This window comes from Mauremys reevesii, linkage group 1, assembly GCF_016161935.1.
Source record: "Mauremys reevesii isolate NIE-2019 linkage group 1, ASM1616193v1, whole genome shotgun sequence".
Lineage (NCBI taxonomy): Eukaryota > Metazoa > Chordata > Testudines > Geoemydidae > Mauremys > Mauremys reevesii.
This window is the reverse complement of record NC_052623.1, coordinates 202,118,781-202,136,284: the sequence shown is the minus strand read 5'-3', so window position 1 is coordinate 202,136,284 and position 17,504 is coordinate 202,118,781. Positions and strand designations below refer to the sequence as shown.

At 40.4% G+C, this 17,504-nt stretch overlaps 1 protein-coding gene across 6 annotated transcripts in view; it reads right to left on the bottom strand.

Annotated features, from left to right (window-relative positions):
* CMSS1 (cms1 ribosomal small subunit homolog) overlaps positions 1–17,504 on the bottom strand; it is a 385,325-nt gene that overhangs the window by 55,890 nt on the left and 311,931 nt on the right. Inside the window, exon 1 of one of the 6 annotated variants that reach the window (XM_039537840.1) lies at positions 10,148–10,246. The exons of the other annotated variants lie outside the window; for them this stretch is intronic. The gene's annotated coding sequence lies outside the window, so the exon portion shown is untranslated. Of the gene's footprint in view, positions 1–10,147; positions 10,247–17,504 lie in introns of those variants that run through there. 6 annotated transcript variants of the gene reach the window in all.

Sequence of the window (17,504 nt, the reverse complement as noted above, 5' to 3'; positions counted from 1 at the left end):
ACAAGAGGTCCCCACATGCAGCTGTGGCCAGAGACAGACAATGTTACACATCACTGGTTGACTGACTTCTGACCAGATTTAATGGTGGTCTTAGGGCTCTGCACTTTGCTGATGAGGCTGCCGCAAATTGGCTTGGCAAGCTCTGCATCTGATAAGACGATCTTAAGCAATTTGATCTCAGTGATGGCTCCTGGCCAGTAAACAGCTGGAAAGGAGACTGTGGATAAAAGAAACCATCTTGAACAAAGACTGGTAAATAAAGATAAAGATTTAGACTTTTAGACACATGTTTTCCCTTTTACTTGCTCTACCTTTCTCTCCTTCACTTGATATCATTTAATCCATGGTCTTTTGTTAATACATTTGTTTTACTTTTACTATAAACCATTTCAGTGCTGTGTTTGAAGAGAAGGGTATATTTACCCCAATTAAATTAATAAGTTATGATGTACTGACTCTTTAACAAAGCAGCAAACTTAGTATTTTCTGTGAATACACAGTGGTAGGAGCTGTGCATTGCAAAGAAACAAAGAAGAGCTGTGGGGCTGAACTTCACTGACTGTTCCTTGCCAGGTGAAGTTTGGGCCAGGAGAGCCTTGAGCAGTTTGCTGGTGAGGAAGACTGGCTGGTGCAGCAGGGAGCTGACATACAGTCTAATCACCAGCAAAACTCACTATTGCTGAGGCAGAGGGATAGTACAGTGTCTCACAGCTCTCGGTATTCCCAGCAGTATATTATACTCCTCCAGGCACTAGACATCTAAATATAGAAATACACACACACACTCTCTCGCTCTCTAAATATGGTAACCATGAAAGCTTTACCATGCGCATGTAAGCTTTCATACATATATATATCACAAATTTATCACATTTCTTCAAACACATCCAGTGCTATAATTCCAAACTTTTTTTTTTCCAATCCGCACATAGCAGATTCCCCTTTATTGTGTCCCTTATTAAACATCACATCTGCTTAGCAGGGACATTTGCCAGGTAACTTTCTCCAGACTGTACTATTTAATGACTCCTGGTTGTGAAAATTAAATAACATGTCTTGAAGTAGGATGCAAGTTTGTTCGTATTAGTTAATAGGTGTGGATTTGTGTTTGCTGGCATAATTTCTCATTATTAAGCCCTTTGTTCTAACCATTTTTAGAAGGGATGTAACGCTCCTGTTTTATGATATAAGGCAGCCGTTGTCATGGATTTATGAAAAAACTTCCCCTGTGGGCAGACTAGTTCATAATTGTGCACTCTGGAGTTTCTTTCAGCTTTCTCTGAAGCATCCAGTTCTTGCCACTGTCAGAGATATGATACTGGACTAGATGAACCATGGATAACCACCACCCTAGTAATTCCTATATTCTCCTCCCACTCCCATCTTTGTGCCATCTATCATGTAGCTCTCTCTGCATGGAACACACTTGCAACCAGTTCCTTTCTTTTTCATCATTCAAATCACTCCCTCCATGGTGCATTCAAACAACACTAACTAACATCAGTCAGAGAACCAGGGAGTGTGACAGAAATGAGCGGGAAGGAAAATAAATTAAACAACGGATAATGTAGCAGCACTAGTCAGATGTACTCATAACAAACTCAGGTTACTACATAATCTATTATTGTAAATCTCATCCTTTTCTCTATTCCCCCTCCTTCCCACTTGTTGCTCTAAAGTATCGTATCTAAAATTAGACTGTAAGCAACTTGAGACAGAGCATACATCTTTTATATATTCTACAAGGTGCCTTCTAACCCCGGGTGCTGTAGAATAATAAGATTTTGTTGTTGTTGCTATGTTGTCTTTATACACTGACGAGTACTGCAGCATAAAAAAAATTTTTTTGACTCTTTAGGTGAGTAAGGTCCACTCAGTCTGGGCATGAGGTCACTGAAAAATAGTAGGATTTTGTTGTTTAAACAAACAAAAAACAAAACATTCTTGATCTACAACATACCCATTAACTTAGGAAGAATTTTATTTCCCAGAGCTGCTAGCACAAAGAGAAATATTTAGCTCTGTGTAAAGTTTCAGTTGGGGGAAAACCCCCAAATTACTATGCTCTGACTTGAAATCTCAGATTACTTGGGGGAAAAAAATAAAAAAAAAAACCAACCAAGCACACAATTTCACATCTTTTTCTTACCTCTGTCATTTAAAATTACCTAATTTTTCAGTGAACTGGATAATTAATCTTAATGCAGTTCTTTGATATTCTGTCTTTTCCTGTTCTCCACAAATTACTTCAAGCATACATTGTGTGACTGCTTCAGTCAAGTTCTCCTTTAAATTAAACTGCTGTGGAACAAAACCACCTTCCAGCTCATCCCTAGCTCAGTTAGAAGTTGCCCCACTACCTCCACAGTGGTGCTGACCAGCATGGCTGGTCTCAAAGTGGGGTTAGGAGAGGAGGAAGCTGCATTTCCCCTCTGAAATATGACCCCACTACTACTCCCCAAGGCAGCATGTGAGAGATAAACTCCCACTTTCCTTCCCAGCCTCGCCATGATGCTCATTAATGTCTGGGGAACAGATTAGCTGCTTTTAACTGAACTAGGCTGAACTGGGAGCTGAATAGCAGCTGTCACAGGGGCGATTAATGAAAGAGGCATCTTGGAGGTAGAGAGATGTCTGGTCTAGTAGAGAGAGAGGAAGCACTGAAGGTCGGGGGAAGCAGCAGTTGGAAGTGCCTACTGGATGGAATCAGAATTACTCAGATACGTGCTAAAGGCCTATACTGCTAATATCAACAGCAGGTTATCCTTCAGTTCAAATGGTAGAGTCCTTGGCTTTTGGTGAAGGAGTATCCGAGTTCTTCCCTTCAGCTAACATGAAGTCCTTAATTTCCATGGTGTGATATCCTAGTAGATGGTCAAATGGTTGCCAAGCAGATTTATTACAAAACAAAAACTACACTTTACCATCCTTTTGTTCTGTGCGTGTACAGCTCTAAGCACAATGGAGTCCTGGTCTATGACTGGGTCTTCTACAGTAGTAGTAGTAGTAATAATAATAATCATAGGAGAGATCAACACATCATCAAAATCAGCTACAAGAAAAGTGGTTCCTCCCCTCACTTCCAAAGCATCTCTGGTAAATTGGAAAGAGAAAAGACTCAAATGGCAAAACATTTCCGCCTCCTTTCTGTCCTCCCTCCCAAAAAGACTGTAATCATAGGTCCTGGAACTAGAGGTGCTGGGGTGCGACAGCACCTCCTGGCTTGAAGTGGTTTCCATTGTATCCAGGATTTACAGTTTGGTTCAATGGCTCTCAGCACCCCACACTATACAAACTGTTCCAACACCACTGACTGTATTCCTTCTCCCCCTCCCTTCCTCCTCCCAGTAAGCAGTGTACTGAAGCACTACTGAGAAATCAAGAAGACTGAAAAAAACCCAAAATGTGTCCCTCGTGGCTAAGGATTAGCAAAACATGTTGAAGTTCAGACAATAAAACAAGATTAAATATTAGAAAGCATTAAGATAGCAAGTGTAATGACAGGAAATGAAAAATTAATGTTCAATCACATAAAAGGGCAGAATAATTATAGCTCACTGGAAATCTTTGATGCTACATGGAAAGACTGACTGACTCAGCAAAGTGCCTCTCTTCTTTAAAAATTAATACAGATCTTTCCTTTCCAATTTATTGCATGAGAAAGATTTTCCAACTTAGTAAAACTTGTGGAAGTAACTTCTTCAGGGCCTTTCTGGTCATGGGTCCAGGACAGGCCCCTCACATAGAATGCATTCAAATACTCAGATATCTTAGCACTTGGGTTCTAAAAGCAACAAAGCAAGTAGCTGGGAACTACCAGAATAATTACTAGTAGGCACAGTTCACAGTGGCACATGAAGCTTTGCCTTACAATGACTGTGTCACACTTAGCTCTATGTCAACCTTTGCTTAGTCTGTCCTTGGCGGCAGAGGTGACAACCTGGCCCAATGGTTACATCAGGTGATTACCTTTGATTCTTGCCTATGTTTCGCACTCCACTCCTCTCACCAACCACAGCAATCCATCCAGTCCATCTCTTCTTTTCCTCACTCATATGCACTGGGCTTTCTTTTTCCAGAACAGGCTTCTCCATTTATTCAGGGCAGTGGGCCTTCTGAGATCCCAAATGGACTCCAGAATCCCTTACTTTAACTGCAATTAGGCTTCTGAAAGGGTGTGTCTGTAGCCAAAGAAAGCATTGTAATGCACATCTGAGACCCATGGGCACCTGCCATATGTGACTGAGCAGAAATAGGCACAATCTTATTAGGGGACTGACCAACCAAACAGGCAGAAAGCCTGTCCTGTTCAGGAATGACGAAGATGATCCTAATGCCTTCCCAGGATATTTTATTTAACCTATCTCTAAACTGTGGCTGTACAAACAATCTGTAAAGATTTATACTTATTGGTTCCAAACAAAGGCACGACTTTGTTCCATAAAGAAAAATTTCTCACAGAATGTAAATATTCTTCTTGGTCAATTCATAAGAAAAATTTACTGATGCTGAATTGCTGGACAAGTCTACTGGTACAGTGCTCAACACAGTTTCCTTCTTCCTTTGCTTAGTGGCAACGTGAACTAAAAACCCTACCATTTCAGCTGACAAGAACAGTCCTTGATGGCGAAGTTTCATGTTATTTTTAGATTTGCTCGGACATGGTCCAACACGCTTAGTATGCAGACATTAATATCTGTCATACTCTGTATCTGAAAAAATTCTTTGTGGAGCATTTCTAAGAATTACCTCCCCTGCAACTCCCCTTTCCAGCTTCTTCTTTCAACACCCTCCACCCCCAACCAGAGCTGATGCTTCCAAACCAGTCGTGAGTTCACCTTGATTCACTAACTGGAAGTGAACCAGAACAGAAAAAGGAATATGTCTACAAGTGACAGACAGGTAGAACTGTCTAACCTAGCACATTAAAATAACTTATACGGATCTGTGTCATATGAGATTAGCTCTACAACGCTCTAAATTAGGCTCAGGTTGCAGACTGACTACAATTCAGTGTCCGGATTACTTGACATTTAAAAGAAATATTGCATCAAAAGATATCACTACAAGAAGGAGGAAATGTACAAACATGACAGAAGAAGAGCGGCTACAGATAAAAATAGCTGGTTATCTCTTTCTAACCAGCAGTACCTCCTGATGCTAATCAGAATGATTGTGTTCCCCTATGACTGAGGGGTCTGATGTTGTTCACTTTTGCTTTCTGAGATAATGAGGCAAGTGGGACCGCAATGCTCTTTTACTGGAACAGAAGGCAAATGATTTTAGAAAATGTATCTATTTACCTGGTTTTGAAATCCTAAGTGGTCAAAGTACAAACCAACAAATACACTGTTAAGGATCTGACAGGCCATTTTATTGTTTCCCATTCTAGTTAACTTCCTCATAACTAGCACCTCACTGGAACAACTCGTGCTTCAAGATGCCTTTATATTTTAACATGATGTACAAAAGAGACCTGTTACCTATGGCAAAGTTAAAATCACTGACATTATAGTGAAAGCTCAGATGCACTTTCGTCTCTTACAAATCTCCCAGCTGTTTACATTTCTCAAAAATTACTTTGTACTGAAATTTTGCATGTTCTTTCAGCTCATAAGTAATTAAAAAAAAATATTTCCAGAAAGTCACTTTGGCTTTATTGAGGTAACATGGAACATGAGGATCTCAGCTGTTTAAAAGTGTTTCGGATGCTTATTAAAACAACAATAAAATAAATATTTCACACTTATTTAGGGCCTTTCTTTCTGATGGATTACAAAAGATGCTTCTATTCTTGCATATACAAGAACCACTTCACAAACAACTCAAATGCTGCCAATGCTGGATTTAACACTGCACGCAACACTACCTACCATTTAAAACAGCAAGGGAACTCTGTATCCAACTAAAATCACAAGGGAATTGAGAGTCCGAATGTAATAACCACCTTAAAATTTGGACAGGACACAGGGGTTAATACCTCTAGTCTTGTAAAAAGTGCCATGGAATTTTAATGACAACAACTGTCCAGGGACTATGATTTTACTCAGAAGATGAATCAATTGAAAAGAATCATCTAACTGAACAACAGCGTTCTGCTTCAAAAATGTCTCTTTGTGGAAATATTAAACCACACCCACATACCCTATTTACTTAGTACTTTTAAAGAACCTCCATATGGGACATTTCCCTTAACAGTGAATACACTACATTATAAGTACTTTCCAAACATTCCAAGGAGCCCCCAGTCTACAGACAAACAACGAGACAAAAGTTAGGTGAAAGGAAACAGCTACAGTCAATTTATATACAAGTCAATTTAATTCACTATAAAGAGCAAGGTAGAAATGGGTCTTTTAGAAGGATTAATATGTGGACAACCAATGCAAAATATCCATAGACAACTTTGAATAGGCATGAGTTAATATTTAACTCTATAGTTAAAGGGGTTGCCTCAGACTATAAGGTTTAGGAACCTCCAGAACTTACACAGTCACCTTGCATCTACCCTAGAATTTATCTGCAGAAAAGGGCATTGGTAATAAATGCCAAAAGAATTAACGATATTCACTTTAGAAAGGATTTTTTCTTACTCGGTTGGTTTGGGAATGAAGAAATGACTGACTTTCTGAAATCATGATCCTTCCGATATTTTATGATGATGCGAGGGATGGTGAGGGAGAGAAGTCTGACAGTAATGCTGGTGAAATGTAGTGGATTGACAGCTCTAGAACCTGAAGTTCTACATATACAGAAGTCATGATACATAGGCGGTGGTAGTACAAGCTTCCCTCACATAGCCCCACCAATGCACCTCAAACCTGACCTAGAGGAGCTCCCCCTAACAATTCAACAGAGGAGCTGGTCTTAACAGCCCATTCAATTCTAATATATAACAGCCTGCACTATGCTAGGTAAAGCAACTGGCAGAGATATACCACAAGCACAGGCCTCTTTATTAAAAACATGCTCAAGATACCACAGGAATGCAGTACCAGAAATCAGAAACCCTGCTAATCCATTCCATAAACTAGATTATAGATTATTTTCTATGCTAGTCCTGATATCATCTGGCAACAGAATAAGGAAACATGCTACCATAACATCATAAAGGTATCAGAGAGCCAATCCACCGCCCTGAGAATGTATATGAAGAAAACAGAAGTTGTCTGGAGGCAGCCTAATTCATTTTTCATATTCTCTCAAAAGTCAAACACCAACTTCCTTTATTACAGCTAGCTTTTTGGCCTACAGGAGCCATCCATAAAGATGTTATGATACACGGTACTAATAGATATTCCATTTAATTAATAATAGGTTTAGTTTTTTATGATATCTTTGACTCTAGCATTGCTGTTCAAAGTTAGAATATTGCTGTTTTGCTTGCCTCTACTGCTATTCAATCTCTTTTATTTTATTTTATTTGGAGGCATATAGTATCACTCATGGTTATAATGCCCCTATTTCCTTTCTGAGGCTTGTTTTACCATTAAGAATAGTGTGGCATGCATATGAACTATCTGAAGCAATCTCAGACTGAAGAAGGGCAAAAATAATACCTATCTTTAAAAAGGGGAACAAAGAGGACAAGAGGGATTGTATACCAGTCAGCCTAATTTTGATACAGGAACAAATTATTAAACAATCCATTTGTAAGCACCTAGAGTATAGCAGGGCTATAAGAAATAGACAGCAAGGATTTGTCAAGAACATATCATGCCAAAACAACCTCATTTCTTCCTTTGACAAGTTTACTGACTTAGTGGATAAGGAGGAAGCAGTAGATGTGATATATCTTCATTTTAGAAAGGCTCTTGACACAGTCCCACAGGACATTCTCATATGCAAACTAGGGAAATGTCATCTAGATGAAATTACTACAAGGTGAGGGTACAACTGGTTGAAAACAAAATGTACTCAAAGCATAGTTATCAATAGTTCATTGTCAAACTGGGAGGGCGTACTTAGGTAGGGTTGTGCAGGGGTCTGCCCTGGGTCCGGTATTATTCAATATTTTCATTGATAATTTGGATAGATGAGAGTATGCTTATAAAATCTACAGATGCACCAAACTGGGAGGGGTTGCAAGCATTTTGGAGGTCAGGATTACAATTAAAAACAACCTTGACAAACTGGAGAATTGGTCTGAATCCAGCAAGATGAAATTCAATAAAGACGTGCAAAGTACTACACTTAGGAAGGAAAAATCAGATGCACAACTACAAAATGGGGAATAACTAGCTAGGCAGTAGTACTGCTGAAAAGGATCTAGGGGTTATAGTGGATCACAAATTGAACATGAGTTAATAATGTGATGCAGTTAAAAAAAAGGCTAATATAATTCTGGGGCGTATTTACAGGACTGTCATACGTAAGACACAGGAGGTAACTGTCCTGCTATACTTGGCATTGGTGAGGTCTCAGTTGGAGAATTATGTCCAGTTCTGGGAGCCACATTTTAGGAAAGATGTGGATGAATTAGAGAGAGTACAGGGGGCAGCAAAAAAAATGATAAAAGGTTTAGAAAACCTGACCTATGAGGAAAAGTTTAAAAAAATTGGGCATGTTTAATCTGGAGAAAGAAAGACCGGGGGTGGGTGGGTGGGGGTGTTGACAACCGCAGGGCTGCCCAGGGGGATGGCAAGTGAGGCATTTTGTCCCAGGCCCCGGGCCCCACAGGGGCCCCCACAAGAGTTTTCAGGGGCCCCCATGAGAGTTTTCAGTGGGTCTTCGGCAGCAGGTCCCTCAGTGCCGCCGAACACACCCAGATCGAGTGAAGGACCCAACGCCGAAGACCCAGAGCTGCTTCTTCTTCAGCGGCGGTGGCTCCTTCTGCTCCAGGTCTTCGGTGGCAGGGGCTCTTTCAACTCCAGGTCTTCAGCAGTGGGTCCTTCACTTGCTCTGGGACCCGCCGCCAAAGTGCCCAAAGACCCGAAGCGCAAGGACTCCCGCTGCTGAAGACCCCAGGCCCCCCGAATCCTCTGGGCGGCCCTGGACAACAGTCTTCAAATACGTTAAGGGCTGTTATAAAGAGGAAGGAGATCAGTTGTTCTCCATGTCCACTGAAGGTAGGACAAGGAGTAATGAACTTAATCTGCAGCAAATGAAATTTAGGTTAGATATTAGGGAAAACTTTCTAACAATAAGGATAGTTAAACTCTGGAATCGGCTTCCAAGGGAGGTTATGGAATCCCCATTGATGGAGCTTTTTAAGAACAGGGATGTCAGAGATAGTTTAGGTTTACATGGTCCTGCCTTAGCGCAGGAGGCTGGGTGTGATGACCTCTAGAGGTCCCTTCCAGCCTTACATTTCTATGATTTTATGAGTGGCATTCAATACATGGGAGCCAGTTGGATGTTGCCAACAACAATCACATTGAAATAGAGAATACTATTGCAAACAAGCCTATGTCCTGACTTCCTCCATAGAATAGAAAATGTGGGTATAAAAGTTGTTTTTCACACGAGTCACTGAGTGACTTTGTAACATAGTTTTATAGTATATTATCAAGTTAATTCTCCGTCAGCTTAAGAAGAAATATCCTGAAATATTACCACTTAGGGTTGGTGGAAAACTAACTGGATTATAAATATCAATATCTGTTTAAAAGCACAGTTCTCCATCAAAGGCTAAAGGCCTAAAAGTTTTATTTCTATAACTCACATATTTCCTTCTGTAAAACTTCTCCCTTCTGCATATACTCACTTTTCCCTGTAAATTGGTCTCAACGCAAGTTACATTCCCCACCCTATATACGCTATTTGTAACCCTTTCATACATAAATTTCATGGTTTACCCCAAACCTTTCCCAAAATCTCAGGAAAACCAGCAAGAAAAGGAGAGAGAGAGAGAGAGAAAGAGAGAGAGAGACTAGATATATAGATCTTAATGTTAAAATGTTATAAAGGGAAGCACTACACTATACACATTGTTTTTAGAAGGGGAAATATCTTGCCCTTCCTACTCATCTTCCTTCAAGGCTCTGTAATGTTTAAGGCTGGAAGGTACAAGATGATTCAAAGCAATATCCCATCTGTTATCCCTGTTCTAAACTTGTATGCAGAGTGTGTCTGAAATGTCCAAATAAAGAGCTGTATCTCTTGATCTTGATCTAGACTGTAATTACCATAAAAATAGAGTTCATACCTACACTTGTTTGCTACAAACAGATGGCTGCTTGCTTTTTTGTCCCATTACACTGCAGCTCTGTCCCATTAGATCCTCTTTGTGGAGAGTGACAGCCTGTGAGGTCAGTTTTCTGACAAGGTCATCTGCCTTCAGAGTATGAAGAGAACGGCACAGAAAGTGGGTTGGGTTATATTTAGAGTTTGGTCCAAGTCAGTGCCATGGTTCCCTACTGTCTCTCCCTTGCAGCACTGTCTCGTGTCTCTGGGTATAACTCTCTGTTGCTGCTACTCAGCCTACAGAATACAAACAGAAAAATCATTCTGAATTACTGTTGTGACTAGGATTCGCAACTTGCTAAAACAAGTGAATTGGGAGCTCGGAGGAGGAATCATCAATTTCCTTCATTCTGTATCTTTAAATAGACAATTTTCTTTATGAAAGTGGATTTGCCCCTTTGGAGTGAATGAGAGGAAGGAAATTGTCCAGAATACAGCAGAGGAAGATTTCCTGCACTAAGGTAAGTTTGTTCTACCTTGATAATATCATCATCATTGAGAAATTGAGTCATTTGTTTAATGCACCAGACATGATTCTTCTGTTAGAGCTGTACTCTATTTACCCTTAACATGAATGTTTTTTGGGTTAATGACCTGAATATGGGTCTGGAGAAATTCTCAGCTATTTGACTGACTATGTATAAAATATCAATTCACATTATTAATATGGGAAGTAAACAGGAAAATAATTAAGAATACACCAGCATGTGCAATACAGTATCTATGTCTGATTAAATCAGATTTATGAACATCACAGTAAATATTACAGATTTAGTATTAGAAAGTACACTCCAAGAAAAGAAACTGTTACATTCTGAAAGTAAGCAAAAAGCGTGTGTATGTGAGAATATATGTGAATGTATGCATGTGTGTGTAGTTAGTGATTATATTATATTTATGTGCATTAAGTATATGCAGGTTCCGAAAATATGCTTTCCATTGACAGTAAGCATGTAAAATAGGGTTCACTGCAAGCAGCAAGGATCATTTTAAACAAAGGTCACTCAAAAAGGTGCTCAGCTCTGTCACATTTCCAAAGAAGTTGCACAGCTTCAGGGCAGCTATAGGCAGGATACAGGGGTCATATGATAGAGGTTTTTTCTTTACAACAGAATGCTTCAGACTGGTAGCACATTGTTTCCTTATAAAACTTAAAAGCAAAAGTAGTTTAATTGTTTTCCTTATCTACTTTAATCTGTTATGATGTTTACAAGAAAAACATGGACAGAATACAACATGCCATACGTAGTAAAGGTTAGGAAGAAATCTATCCAACTAGAGGGGTGACACGTTTATTACTTAAATGTTACGGAATCGTACAATGCTAATTTCCTTTCCACAGGAATGTGATGAACAAAGGAATCTGTTTATAGTGAAGTCTGATCTAAATGAATCTCTGTTCATAATGAAGTAAAGAATCCTGAATTGCTTCAGCGCATCATGGCATGCACCTTGCAATTCTTAACATTACAATTAATTTCTACTTAGAGCTAAACACTTCTGTAGAGTGAAAAAATGGCTTTCCTGTGTATTCTCCAGTCACATTAAGTTCTTGTTTTAATGCAAACTGTGAAATGATGCTCAAACAATAATACTAGCACACCTGAAGTATTACAAACCTTATAAGTACAGTGCACTGAATAAAATCAATATTTTGTTACTGCCAGACCTTTCGTTGGTCCTGATGGCCTTATGGAGTCATCTTAGGTCTGGTCTACACTGGGGGGGCGGTCGATCTAAGGTACGCAACTTCAGCTACGTGAATAGCGTAGCTGAAGTCGAAGTACCTTAGCTCGAATTACTTACCGTCCTCACGGCGCGGGATCAACCTCCGCGGCTCCCCATGTCGACTCCGTACCGCCATTCGCGTTGGTGGAGTTCCGGAGTCGACAGGAGCACGTTCGGGGTTCGATATATCGCGTCTAGATGAGACGCGATATATCAAACTCCGAGAAATCGATTGCTACCCGCCAATCCGGTGGGTAGTGAAGACGTACCCTTAGTGGAGATACACCAATAGAACTAAGGTGTAAGAGCAGTTTAATGCAATAGCCTCGTGCGTGGTTATTTATGTCCTTAGCCTTAATAAACACCTCTACAAGTCTCACTCATTCAATGCTAATGTGCTAGGATCCTCAAATGTAAAACTTTAGAGTCTATTTTTGCTTTTGATTTGCTCATGTATCACCCATTGGTGCTAATGAATGTTATAAGGATGACTGATAAGGTTATAACTAGCCCCCACATGTGTGACATGGTCTGGGTCCATCCCTTGTTCTGCTGGATGGCAGAACAAATAAATGAGCCCCTAACACACTTCAGATCACATGACATCACCATCCAATGTCATGAGTCAACATGAGGAGGTTGTGTTGCTATGTGATGAGGATATGTCACAATGTGTTAATGGAACATGGACGTATACACCAATGCAACACCACAATGGCTTTCTGAAAAGCAAATGCAAATAGGTGTCAATTCTAGAAAACACTCAGCCAATAAGTTTCATTGTGAACAAAAGCTCCAGATATTTTTGACGTTGTACCACTAGAAGTTCTCCTTTCTGTTCCCAGTGCAAACTTGTTGCAAAAGCCTATACCTCAGTTGATGCAATTGAAGGCTGGTGGCCTTTATTTTAGGAAGAATAATAAGGCAACAGGAGAGCACTACCACTCATATGGAATTAGTTCATCTATGCAATGCCATCCAGTTCAATTTCTGTAATTAATTCCTGTCTCCTTTTTCTAATATATCTGCTATTAAACTCTTTTGTATAGTATATTACATTAGGCTATAAAAGTATAATGCTTACATTCTGGCAAGAGTCTCACATGCTGAAGGAATTTATCTTGATCATTTATCTTGATCACTTTTCTTAACATATAAAATCACCCTCTGATGTTTCCTTCTTTCCAATTTCATTTAGCAACGTACTTGCAAGACCTGAGTATTTGACTGATTTTTGGCACAACGAAAGACATAATGGCTGACATCCATTTCCACAAAAGTGCTTCCTAAGAGTTCATGGATCTTAACGAATAACTGTTAAAGGAATCTGTCATTGTGTAGATTTGGGCTAAGTAAGAGGTGATCATTCAGAGATTTTCTGGAGGATTTTTTAATGTGAGGAAACTGGAGGACAACATACTGTATGTTGGGCTGTAGAAGAAGTGCTAATGTGTTTCTAAAGTTCATTACCAGGTAAGGACTTAATAGTATTGAGCAGTTACCAACATAAACTAAAAATAGTAACAAGTCTTTGTAGACAGAATTGTTTTAACTGGATGGGAGATGAGAGAAATATATGAGGAGTGCCTGTCTGTTGATTACCCATATGCTGCCAGCTGTCTAGGCAGAGCTCCAAGGGCACATTCATCAATTCATTGATTCCAAGGCCAGAAGGAACCATTGTGAACCAATGTGACCATTTAGTCTGATCTTCTGTATAACACAGGCCAGACAACTTCCTCAAAATAATTCGTGGTGCAGATCTTTTAGAAAAACATCCAATCTTGATTTTAAAACTGCCAATAATGGAGAATCCACCACAACCCCTGGTAAATCATTCCAATGGCTAAATACTCTCAAAATTAGAAATTTATGCCTCATTTTCAGTTTAAATTTGTCTAGCTTCAACTTCTAGCCATGGGATCATATTATACCTTTCTCTGCTAGACTGAGGAGCCTGATATTAAATATTTGTTCCCCATGTAGGTACATATAAACAGTAATCAAGTCACCATTTAACCTTCTCTTTATTAAGCCAATGGTTCTAAACCAGGGGTACATGTACCTGTGGGGGTATGCAGAGGTCTTCCAGAGGATACATCAACTCATCTACAGATTTGCCTAGTTTTACAACTGGCTACTTAAAAAGCACTAGCAAAATCAATACAAACTAAAATTTCACACAGACAAAATTAGAACATAAGCAATTTGTCAGTAACAGTGCATTGTGACACTTTTGTATTTTTATGTCTGATTTTGTAAGCAAGTAGTTTTTAAGTTAGGTGAATATTGGGGGTACACAAGACAAATCCGATTCCTGAAAGGGGTGCAGTAGTCTGGAAAGGTTGAGAACCACTGTATAAAACTAACTAGATCAAGCTCCTTGAGTCTATCCCTATACAACTTGTTTTCTAATCCTTTAGTCATTCTTGTGGCTCTTCTATGAATACTCTCCAATTTATCAACATCCTTCTTGAATTGTGAGCAGCAGAACTGGACACAGTATTCAGTGGCCATCACACCAGTGCTAAAAACTGAGGTAAAATAATAATTCTGGTGCTGACAGAGTAAACAGATGGGTGACCAAATCCAAACAACACACGTATCAGCTGGAATTATTCAGCCATATTCAGATAACCAAAACCGATGCTAATATGCTCGCCTACACCGAGCATCTCCCAATGCAACCAAACAGCAACTGGAGCTGGGGTATTCCGCTCACTCCAGCTTGCTGTCCCTGAGCCAAAAGGGAATGGAATCACTACTCAGGCTCTGAGGTGGAGCCAGAGTATGTGACAATTTTCCCAAGTGACTCCCTTTGGCTGGTGATCAGGATGAAAAGGGCACTGTGCCCAGCGTCCCTCAGCCAAAGAAAAAGTAATGTGATGGGAGAGGAGAGGGCTGCAATGGAAGAGGGAAGAAAGAGAGAAAGTGGCCAAATATATTCAAAACTAAATCACTGTCTAATTAGCAGCAATTCAGTTGCTCTCATGAATAAGCATTTATTCTGTGGCAGCAACTTGAGGGGAACCAGGTTGGAGCCCCATTGTGCTAGCCTCAGTATAGAGAAAATGGCAGTCCTTGCCCTCATTCAGCTTACAGTCTAGGGGTATGTCTAAACTACCCGCCGGATCAGCAGGTAGCGATCGGTTTATCGGGGATCAATATATTGCGTCTCGTCTAAACGCGATATATCGATCCCCAAACGCGCTTCTGTCGATTCTGGAACTCCACCAGGGCGAGTGGCGGTAGTGGAGTTGACAGGGGGAGCCGCAGCCATCGATTCCGCGCTGTGAGGACGGGAGGTAAGTCAAAATAAGATACTTCGACTTCAGCTACGCTATTCCCGTAGCTGAAGTTGCATATCTTACATTGACCCCGCCCCTCTGTGTAAACCAGGCCTAGGATTCTTCATTAAGTCATCCCAAGAGCCGAACACAGATTTCCCATGGAATAATCATGCTGCATTTCATGTTTTATGCAGGTATGCTGTGCTTGCAAATTAACTCATTTCAACACTGTTTCATGCTGATTATCATGACTCTTAGCATACACTATTACGGGGAACGATAATGGAGATGGTGCCCTCACATATGCAAAAGGAGGATGATGGGCTGGCTATTAGATAGCCAACAAGGACAACAAAAATTTTCAAAACTGGAGTTAAGCAAAGAATTCACCACATCATTTCATTTTCTGCTGAAGAATCTATTTTCCCACCTCATTTTACTAGTGACAGGGAGGAAGAAAAATCAGAGTTGATACTCACAACAAGCCACACAGCCCCAAGCTGCGTCTGACCTGCTTTTACAAATCCATCTCTCACAATGCGACAGAGAAAAAGAAAAAACTTGTCCATGGGGTTGCCCTCTGGATTTCACCCTCTGTGCACCAGACAAATAACATCTTAGTGACATCTCAGTGTAGAACAACAGATATTCTGCTCTGAGAAAAACAATGGAGTCCACAGCCTGTGTGCTCTCTCTCGGTCTGGGACATTGCTGGAGTGAACACAAGCATCTCCGACACTGCATTTCAACTGTGCATTAGAAAATACTATCCTCATATGGGGTAATTCACTCTTACTCTCCCCGAAGCACCTGGCTTTGTGTTTCTATCCAAGGGCAGGCTGGGGACTGCCACCTGCAGTCATGGGCAGGCTAGAGGGGCTAACACAGCCTCTTTGTGACTGCTATTACAGTTTATGGGCTGGAATATTGACTGCTATTCCTCTGTCCTCCAAGCACAGATTCCTGGACACTGTATCAACTTAGACCTGGGTCTAGTGGTCCCTCCATCGACATATGCCCCAATACTCACCTCTGTAACAGACTATTCAGAATTGGTGAAGAACCTACTGCTGTGGCAGAAAGAGAACAGAGAGTCCCCCCTGTGTGGGATGAATTTTGCCCTTAGAGCCAACTCCTGGGGAAAATGGCACAACGTGAGTAAATGGGCCTTGTGCTCAGATTACAGCATGCAAAAAGCACAAGAATGAAACTGTAATCCGTAACCACCACATGTAGTAGCCAGTGCCCACCTGAGCTTTTCAGGTACCACATGTTACCTCAGATGCAGCCCCACTGTTGCCCCATATGCAGATGTTCTGGCCATGCTCCCATCCTACCCCTAACCCTCACCTACAGGCAAATTAGGGAGTTCTACTACATGGATGCCCATTGTCCATCCACTCACACAACACAAAGGTGATGTTTGGGACCGGCTGCAGGGAGGGCATGTCATGATTTGCACCTTTGATTCTCTTAGAGGAGAGTATTTTTTTAAAATGGCCCTTACACTTTGCTGGGTGAGGAGGGAGAATAACAATGAAATCTTTATTTAAGAAAAGAAAAAAAAGATGACAAGAGAATTAAAATGACCAAATCACAGTATTTGAACCATTTGATTTGCCATCCAAAGAAACATCTCCGTTTTGTGTGCATCAGTTTATACATTTTCAGCATAAAGATTATTATCTCTACCTTACATATCCACTTTCAGCCGTATTTGAAAAATGACGACTTTTACTGGACTGTGTCTTGCTTTATATTCAAAATTAAACATAGCTGTTTACAGCTTCCAGGCTACTGACAGATTAGAGTAGTAAACTGAAAATGAGCATTAAGGTTGGAGATCTATTTCTTTCCATGGCAACAGATGTTCTATAGCAGGTTCACAGACAGATCCTTACTCCGACAAGGGATTAGCTCAGAAAAGTCCAGAAGGAAGACAGTAAGGGGAAATTACTATAACATCTCCACCATGGCCTGAAACTTGGGTTTGTGCTCTGAAGCCCTATCTGACACGAGTTCAGAATGTACATTTAATCTCTCAGTATGCTAAGTAAAGTCCACAAATTAAATAGAGGAGCTGAAAAGCCTAGAAAAGCATTGGCAGCAATGCCAAAACTTCGCTGAAGTGGCCTTTCTAAGAACAGTATAGCTGTAGACTTCAATGCCAGCTGCCGAGGGAGTGTAATACTGTACATGCAGTGCTGATTTAACAGTACATTTCATTCTAAGATTACATTGTTTTATTAAAAATATTTTTCAATAACATTCCCATTTGCATGATAGGGCCATAATTATGCG